The sequence below is a fragment of the Trachypithecus francoisi genome, unplaced genomic scaffold, assembly GCF_009764315.1.
Source record: "Trachypithecus francoisi isolate TF-2019V2 unplaced genomic scaffold, Tfra_2.0 Contig01579, whole genome shotgun sequence".
Classification (NCBI taxonomy): Eukaryota; Metazoa; Chordata; class Mammalia; order Primates; family Cercopithecidae; genus Trachypithecus; species Trachypithecus francoisi.
This window is the reverse complement of record NW_022681442.1, coordinates 9,455,473-9,464,350: the sequence shown is the minus strand read 5'-3', so window position 1 is coordinate 9,464,350 and position 8,878 is coordinate 9,455,473.

Here is an 8,878-nt window from a genome sequence, read left to right as displayed (position 1 = left end):
AACAGCATGAGGCAGTGACTCAAGGTACTATGAGGAAGTGGAACGGGACTAGCGAAGGATCAACAAACAGGATATGAGTCTTTGGTGACAGACTAAGAATGGTTGAGGCCGGGCGCGGTGGCTCAAGCCTGTAATCCCAGCACTTTGGGAGGCCGAGACGGGCGGATCACGAGGTCAGGAGATCGAGATCATCCCGGCTAACACGGTGAAACCCCGTCTCTACTAAAAAATACAAAAAAATCTAGCCGGGCGACGTGGCGGGCGCCTGTAGTCCCAGCTACTCGGGAGGCTGAGGCAGGAGAATGGCGTAAACCGGGAGGCGGAGCTTGCAGTGAGCTGAGATCGGCCACAGCACTCCAGCCTGGGCGACAGAGCGAGACTCTGTCTCAAAAAAAAAAAAAAAAAAAAAAAAAGAATGGTTGAGGCTGAGTGCAGAGGAACAGTAGGTATTATTTTCCTGCTATTTTGGGCAAGAGAATATTCAGCTATCTGGGAGTGAGTGTAGCCCAAGGATGAAAATGATGAGCTCTGGAGTCATGTAGGCACATATCTTGACTCTGAAACTACTCCTGGGGTCTTTGACAAGTCATGAAACCTCTCATAGCCTCGGTCCCTTTGCTAAGATTAGGGGATAATAAAGACCTATCTCACAAGATTGTTTGGAAGGCTAAGTAAAATAATCCATTTACATTCATAGTGTAATGCCTAGTGTATAGTAAACTCAATAAATGTTGCTATGGAAACAATATAAGAAGCTCTTAGAAAAGAAAAATATAAAACGGTATTATGAGTCTGTCTTTTTAAGAAATTAGCTTTATTAATACTTACCAAATAGTCTTTTGTTTTTTCCAGTTCTATCTTACAAAATCTTTCCCTTATTTTGCTAAAAGAAGCCAAAGAAAACAAAATATTTATAACCCAGGTTGTTAAACATAGAACCTATTTGCTAACGAATCAGATTAAGAAGAGGTCTCCAGGATGCTTAAACATAACTGTGCTCTATCCTAAGTAATACATTTCTCAGCTATATTTTTCTGCATTAAATTTTTTAAAATTTTGTCATCCAGTTTTATTACCAGTTTAAAATGTAAACCTTTGACAAGAATCATGAAAAATGTTAGATAGCTGTTGTTGGAAATTAATGACAGCTTATAAATTATATTGCTTGCTAATAACTTTGCACATAACTGCACTTAAAATGTACGTACCGACTTTTGCTTGTTTTCTTGTACTTACCAACTTTGAAAACTTTTCTCATCAAAGCTAAGTTCTTTGTCCTAGCAATAATATACAAAAACAGTAGTTTGTGATATTTGAAATAGCAATATGATCTTCCCTGTCCAGTATTAAAATAAAGGTACTTCTGACAGTTTCAGCCCCAAACAAAATAGGACTCTTTGTTTATTCTTTTATCAGAGTGCATTCCTTCCTTCCTGCAGGCAAAGACAGAAGTTAAACATACCATAGAGTCCTGCCTGTTGGCAAGAGAAATGCCTTCTGTTATATATGGAAATGGTGTCCCAAATCAACTCCCTAATATAATTCATACTATAGCATGTTTCCTGAAACCTTTCTCCAAATCCTAGTATAATTTATCTTTTTGATCTTCTAGATTGGCCTGGGCTAAAAATACTCAAGGCCCTCAGATTGCAGTAGGTTCCTATTCCCCACTAGAAAAGAAGATTAAAGTGAGGAAATACATTTACCTTGAAGTTTGGAGCCAATCATCATCATCATAAAAAACTTATCCCTGAGGTAGAAAGGGCCCACGTGTTTGGCGAGAAAGTGCTGTCTGCCTGTTTAGTTCAGCATTTGGCTCCGTGAGCACCAGTGGCACTGGCCGGACAGCACTGAACAGAGAATAACCACCCCTGCTCCCTCAAAGGGGTGCTCAGCCTAGTGAGAAGCATGGGTTTAGACAAACAGCATACATTACCAGAAATGCCATGGGAGGGTGAGGTTTTCTCTGAGTTTGTGGAAGGTCTGAGGGAGTGACTTTTAAGCTGAAATCGAAAAGTGGTCTACATAAGACCCTAGTAGTCCCAGCTACTCAGGAAGCTAAAGCAGGGGAATCGCTTGAACCTGGGAGGCAGAGGTTGCAGTGAGCTGAGATCGCGCCACTGCACTCCAGCCTGGTGACAGAGCAAGACTCTGTCTCAAAACAACAACAACAACAACAAAAACACTGATGACCTAGACAAGAGCAGTCAGTGAAGTAGTCAGGGGAGAGGGGTGGCGGATGAAAACCCAGCAAAAGTGGAATGAGGAGAAAAGGTGAGGTAAGAAAATGGAGAGGGATCACAGGTAACTCCTCAAATTATATTGTGAAGAGGAGTAAAAAAGGCGGATAAAAACCGGAGGTTTTTACATATGCTGAAGCCTCTTTTTCTGTGGATGGGAGTGATCCAGCAGCAGGGAGATTTTGAGGAAAGGGAATCTGATAATTGCAAAATTGAGTCTCGAAGCTCAACAAGCACAGGTGCAAGGCTTGGCATTGCAAAGGCGTAGGGGCAGTGTTTCCTCTGTAAAGTCAGGAAGGCAGAGTTGGGACAGAGGCAATGTGGTAGTTCTGGCAGCGGGGAGGGAGGAACTCCTGAGGGACTGCTGCTCATTCCTCAGGGAAGGCTAAGGCAAAGTACTCAGGTAGGAGGGAACACTGCGGGAGGAGAGTGTAGAAGGCATGAAGAGGAAGACATGAAACAAGGTTAACTATCCCTAACTGGGCTGGGCGCGGTGGCTCACACCTACAATCCCAGCACTTTGGGAAGCTGAGGCGGGCGGATCACTTGAGGTCAGGAGTTCGAGACCATCCTGGCCAACATAGTGAAACCTTGTCTCTACTAAAAATTACAAAAATTAGCTAGGCATGGTGGCACATATCTGTAGTCCCGGCTACTCAGGAGGCTGAGGCAGGAGAATCGCTTGAACCCAGGAAGCGAAGGTTGCAGTGAGCCGAGATCATACCACTGCACTCCAGCCTGGGCGACAGTGGAAGACTCCATCTAAGAAAAAAAAGTGTCCCTAACTGGGACATGGTGTAGGAGTTTGAGATCTGTACCATGGAAACCGAATAAAGGACATCCAACTTAAAATGTTCTAATACTTCCCTTTCATAAGGGTTTAGGTGGTGTCCTTTTTTTTTTTTGGAGACATAGTCTTGCTCTGTCACCCAGGCCAGAGTGCAGTGGCGTGATCTTGGCTCACTGCAACCTCCACCTCCCAGGTTCAAGCGATTCTCCTGCCTCAGCTTCCCAAGCAGCTGGGACAACAGGTGTGCACCACCATGCCCAGCTAATTTTTGAATTTTTAGTAGAGATGGGGTTTCACCATATTGGCCAAGCTGGTCTCAAACTCCTGACCTCAGGATCCACCCGCCTCGGCTTCCCAAAGTGCTGGGATTACAGGCGTGAGCCACCGCGTCCGGTCTAGGTGGAGTCCATTCTTCAGAAGTGAGGAAACTGTTAGTCCCCAAGTTTCAGCAGGAGAATGAAACACTTCATAAACTGAAGGCCTTGTCTTTTGACTTCCTGTTTGCTAAAGCAGAGGCATACTACTATCAATAGTATCAAGAAATGATGATGGGAGAAGCATGGGACTACGATACGGTTCCAAAATGGGAAACTAAAATAGAGGAAGAGGAAAAGAGACCACAAAGTGAGAAAACAGAAGGTGCTAAAAAATGGGACTCTCTAGTGCCTGAGAGGGAACTGAGTCACATAAAGAAACACACATACCAGGCTGAACGAGCCAGAGGCCTCAGGGACCACAAATACTGACTGCTCCCTCAAAGAATTCCCAGTGAAATACTTTCCCCTAAAATACTGGAAAAGGATGGAAAGCATGAAACGATCCAGAAAACACACAAAACTGAAACCAGTAAGCACAAGGTGACATGGACAAAGGAACAGATGAAAGGACATCAAGACTGAATGATCTGAGGGAGAACTCACAGAGCAAAGACATGCTCAGAAGCGCTCCAGCCCCATTCCATCTTTCCTAAAATCTCAAGTGGAGAAAGAGAAGGTGAAAGTTTGAATGCATCACAGCTTATCCAGTTTTGCAACCTTATCAGAAATCACTTAGAAAAGTGATGATTCTGATGGAGAAATCAAAAAAAGAGGGTAAAATTAAGAAACCACTCTGAAGGGAGCTCTTGAGTATGCCACCATTTTTGAGAAGTCAACTAGAAAAAAATAAGGTTTAAATTATTTTATATTTTTTAGACTAGCATACTTTTATAGTCATTAATGCAATAAAATCATATACTCCATGGTTTTAAGTGCATCAAACTGGCAAAAATAAAAAGTAAAGCCACAAGCACAGTATTTCCAAGTGTTTCAGCTGGCTGTGTAACAACTCTAAAACTTAGTGACTTAAAGCAGCCACCACTTTATCTCACAATTCTATGTCAGGATATCAGACAGAGCTCAACTGGACATTTCTGTTCCATGAGGTACCACCAGAGCTGCCTGGGGATATTCAGGTGATGACTGGGCTCATCTGGAGGGTCCAAGATGGCTTCTCTACATGCCCTTGTCAGGGAAGGCTAGAAAGCTGGGCCTCCCTGGCTCTTCTCTCATTTGTAGCTCTCCATGTAGTCTCAGTGCCACACGGTAGTTGGACTTATTATTCAGTGACTCACGACTCTACAACTGTGTATCCCAAGAGGCCTGTTGGAAGCTAGAAGGCTTCTTATGACTTGGCCTCCCAAGTCCCAGAACATCACTTCTGTAGTCTACTGGTCACATAAGTCACCAAGACCAGCTTAAATCCAAGGAGAGAGAAAACAGACTCCTATCAAAAAAAAACTTTGGGCTGGGCGCAGTGGCTCCCACCTATAATCCCAGCACTTTGAGAGGCTGAGGCAAGCGTTATCACGTAAGGTCAGGAGTTCAAGACCAGCCTGGCCAACAAGGTAAAACCGCATCTCTACTAAAAATAGAAAAAAATTAAGACGGGTGTGGTGGCTTGCGCCTGTAATCCCAGCTACTCGGGAATCCGAGGCAGGACAATCGGTTGAACACAGGAGGCAGAGGTTGCAGTGAGCTGAGATCTGGCCACTGCACCTCACCCTGGGGGACAGAGCAAGGCTCTGTCTAAAAAAAAAAAAGGTAGCCATTTTTAAATCTCCGCCTCCAAGACTCTGAAAAGCCTTTACTCTGAAAAGCCTTATCTCACACACCTTCATCCTTCGCTGTGCTTTTCATCATTCTTTTAACACTACTAATCCCAACACTTTTCTAGAAATCCAGAAACCTACAATTTCACAGCCTCTGAGTTGATCTTGACCAAAGAGGCATGGCTCCCTCTCTGAAGGAGTAAATATAGCAGAGGGTGTACAAGCCTGTTAGAATTATGCAGAAACACATTGTCTTATGCTTTCCAATCCACTTAAAATTTAACAAGATACCATACTCCTAAGCCTAAGCCCTAAGTGTCAGGGAGCAATGACTCTAGCATGTAGCCCCTCTACTTCAAGGGGTTTACAACTCATCAACTTGTGGGGAAGAAAACACTGAAGAAAAAAATAGCACGTCTGGCTATGCAGTATAAAGTGTTTTATTGAAAATATGGACTAGAGTAGGGCAGCAATTTATGGGGAACTGAGAATGGACCTTGGATGATAACTGCTTAGGCAGCATAGACAGGAGGAAGGCATGGCCACAGTTCCATCCTGATTTTTACCACCGTCAGCACAGAAATAAGGCTCCTCCCCAGCCCTTGGGGACATCCATGGAAAAGATGTGTGAATACATGAGATGAGCACAGACAGGACAACTGATGTAAGAACAAGGTGTTATTAACAAAACCCTGGAGGAAAAGAAAGGCTTTGGGAAGGTGATGAGTTTTATTTATTTTTTTTGAGACGGATTCTGGCTCTGTCACCCAGGATGGAGTACAGTGGCCCAATCTCAGCTCACTGCAAGGTCCGCCTCCCGGGTTCACGCCATTCTCCTGCCTCAACCTCCTGAGTAGCTGGGACTACAGGCACCAGCCACCACGCCAGGCTAATTTTTTGTATTTTTAGTAGGGACGGGGTTTCACCATGTTAGCCAGGATGGTCTCGAGCTCCTGACTTCGTTATCTGCCCGCCTCAGCCTCCCAAAGTGCTGGGATCACAGGCGTGAACCACTGCGCCTGGCCGAGTTTTATTTTTAAAAGATAACATGGCCGGGTGCGGTGGCTCACGCCTATAATCCCAGCACTTTGGGAGGCTGAAGCAGGTGGATCACCTGAGGTCAGGAGTTTGAGACCAGGCCGGGCGCGGTGGCTCAAGCCTGTAATCCCAGCACTTTGGGAGGCCGAGACGGGCGGATCACGAGGTCAGGAGATCGAGACCATCCTGGCTAATATGGTGAAACCCTGTCTCTACTTAAAAATACAAAAAAAAAAAAACTAGCCGGGCGACGAGGCGGGCGCCTGTAGTCCCAGCTACTCGGGAGGCTGAGGCAGGAGAATGGCGTAAACCCGGGAGGCGGAGCTTGCAGTGAGCTGAGATCTGGCCACTGCACTCCAGCCTGGGTGGCAGAGCAAGACTCCGTCTCAAAAAAAAAAAAAAAAAAGGAGTTTGAGACCAGCCTGGCCAACATGGTGAAACCCTGTCTCTACTAAAAATACAAAAATTAGCCAGGAGTGGTGGCAGGCGCCTGTAATCCCAGCTACTCAGGAGGCTGAGGCAGGAAAATCCCTTGAACCTGGGAGGCAGAGGTTGCAGTAAGCCAAGATCACGCCATTGCACTCCACTCTAGGAGAGGAGCAAAACTCCAACTCAAAAAACAAAATGTAACATTTTTTCTTTTCAGTTCAGAAATTTAAAGAAAAAGTAGCTCATAATAACCACTGTTGATTATTTTATCTTTATTTTTTTGAAATGGAGTCTCACTCTGTTGCCCAGGCTGGTATGCAATGGCCCAGTCTCGGCTCAGTGCAACCTCCACCTCCTGGCTTCAAGCAATTCTCCTGCCTCAGCCTCCTAAGTAGCTGGGATTACAGGTGCCCGCCACCACGCCCGGCTAATTTTGTATTTTTTAATAGAGAAGGGATTTCACCATGTGATCCAGGCTGGTCTTGAACCCCTGACCTCGTGATCCACCCACCTCAACCTCCCAAAGTGCTGGATTATAGGTGTGAGCCACTGCGCTGGCCACTGTTGATAACTTTAAAAAGTAAAAAGTACAGTTTAGAAAATTCAATAGTTGGCTGGGTGCAGTGGCTCACGCCTGTAATCCCAGCACTTTGGGAGGCCGAGGCGGGTGGATCACAAGGTCAGGAGATCAAGACCATCCTGGCTAACGCTGTCTCTATTAACAATACAAAAAATTAGCCAGGTGTGGTGGTGGGTGCCCGTAGTCCCAGCTGCTTGGGAGGCTGGGGCAGGAGAATGGCATGAACCCAGGAGGCGGAGCTTGCAAGGAGCCGAGACTGGGCCACTGCACTCCAGCCTGGGCAACAAGAGTGAGACTCTGTCTCCAAAAAAAAAAAAAAAAGAAAATTCAATAGTTACGGAAAGGTACAAAATGAAAAGCAACATAACCTTCGTTTACAAAATGTAACCACTTTTAAGTTTCTCAAATTAGGAAAGTTTGAAACAAACAGAAAGCAGAAAAAGGAAACATAAAGAAGGGGTCAACTTTAGACAACAACTCGGAAATAATTCCATTTATGTGCAATGTCTAGAACAGGCAAATTTACAGAGTATGTTAGTGCTTGCTTAGGGATAAGAGGTCAGGATGGGAGGTGAGGTAGAGTGGGTTCAGGGTCAGGGGAACAAAAATGTTCAAAAATTAAATTGTGGTAATGGTTGCTAAGTCCTATGAATAGATAAAAATGATTTATACAGTTTACATGGAAACTGTAGGCATGTGAATTTTTCTTTTTTTTTTTTTTAAGGCAGTTTCGCTCTTGTTGCCCAGGCTGGAGCGCAATGGCACAATTTCAGTTCACCACAACCCCTGCCTCCCCAGTTCAAGCGATTCTCCTGCCTCAGCCTCCTGAGTCACTGGGATTACAGGCATGCACCACCACACCCAGCTAATTTTGTATTTTTAGAGACGGACTGATCTTAAACTCCCAACTTCAGGTAACCCGCCTGCCTTGGCCTCCCAAGGTGCCGAGATTACAGGCGTGAGCCACCGCGCCCAGTGTGAATTATATTTCAATAAAGTTGTTTAACAAAAAAATAAATGCTAGAGTTGAGTCCAGACAAAGCAGGCCTGGCAATGTAGGCAAAGGACCTGAGCATGCGAGGCTTTGAATATCACTAAAGAGTTCAGATTTTTTTCAATCTTCAAGGCAGTGGGAAATCCGAGTAATATATGACAAGTGGTTCTGAAGAAGCAGAAGAGACCTGAAGGACAGGAAGTAGGCGATAACAGATTGGAGTTTGTGGTCGTAACCTGGGCAAACTGAGAGAAGAGACCAGATGGGGATTAGTGACTGGTTAAGGTAAGGGCTTGGAGGCTGGGGGCAATCTTATCTTTCATCTGAGAAAATAGTTGTAAAAGTGCCAGTATAGGTCTTATAGGGAGATTTGAAGGGCTGTTTTGTACATATCTAAAATAACCCACATGCTGTCCAGTGAGCAATTGATTGCATGTATCTGTAACATTTTCAAGAAGTTTAGGCATCAAAGTTTTCAGACTGTTTATGGTGTAAATGTCAGCATAAATGACAGTGACTATGAAAGGGGAACCAGGGAAAGCAACAGACATCAAGGATACAGTTTCAAGGCATAGATCTCCAAGTGTCAAATGCACACCCATGTATCCACTGGAGTTAACAATTTGGAAAGGAATTAGGAAATCTGGCATAAAACAGACTTGATTAGCGGGGAAGGAGGTGCCACACTGCCACGGACTGACATGAGGGGAGACAAGTG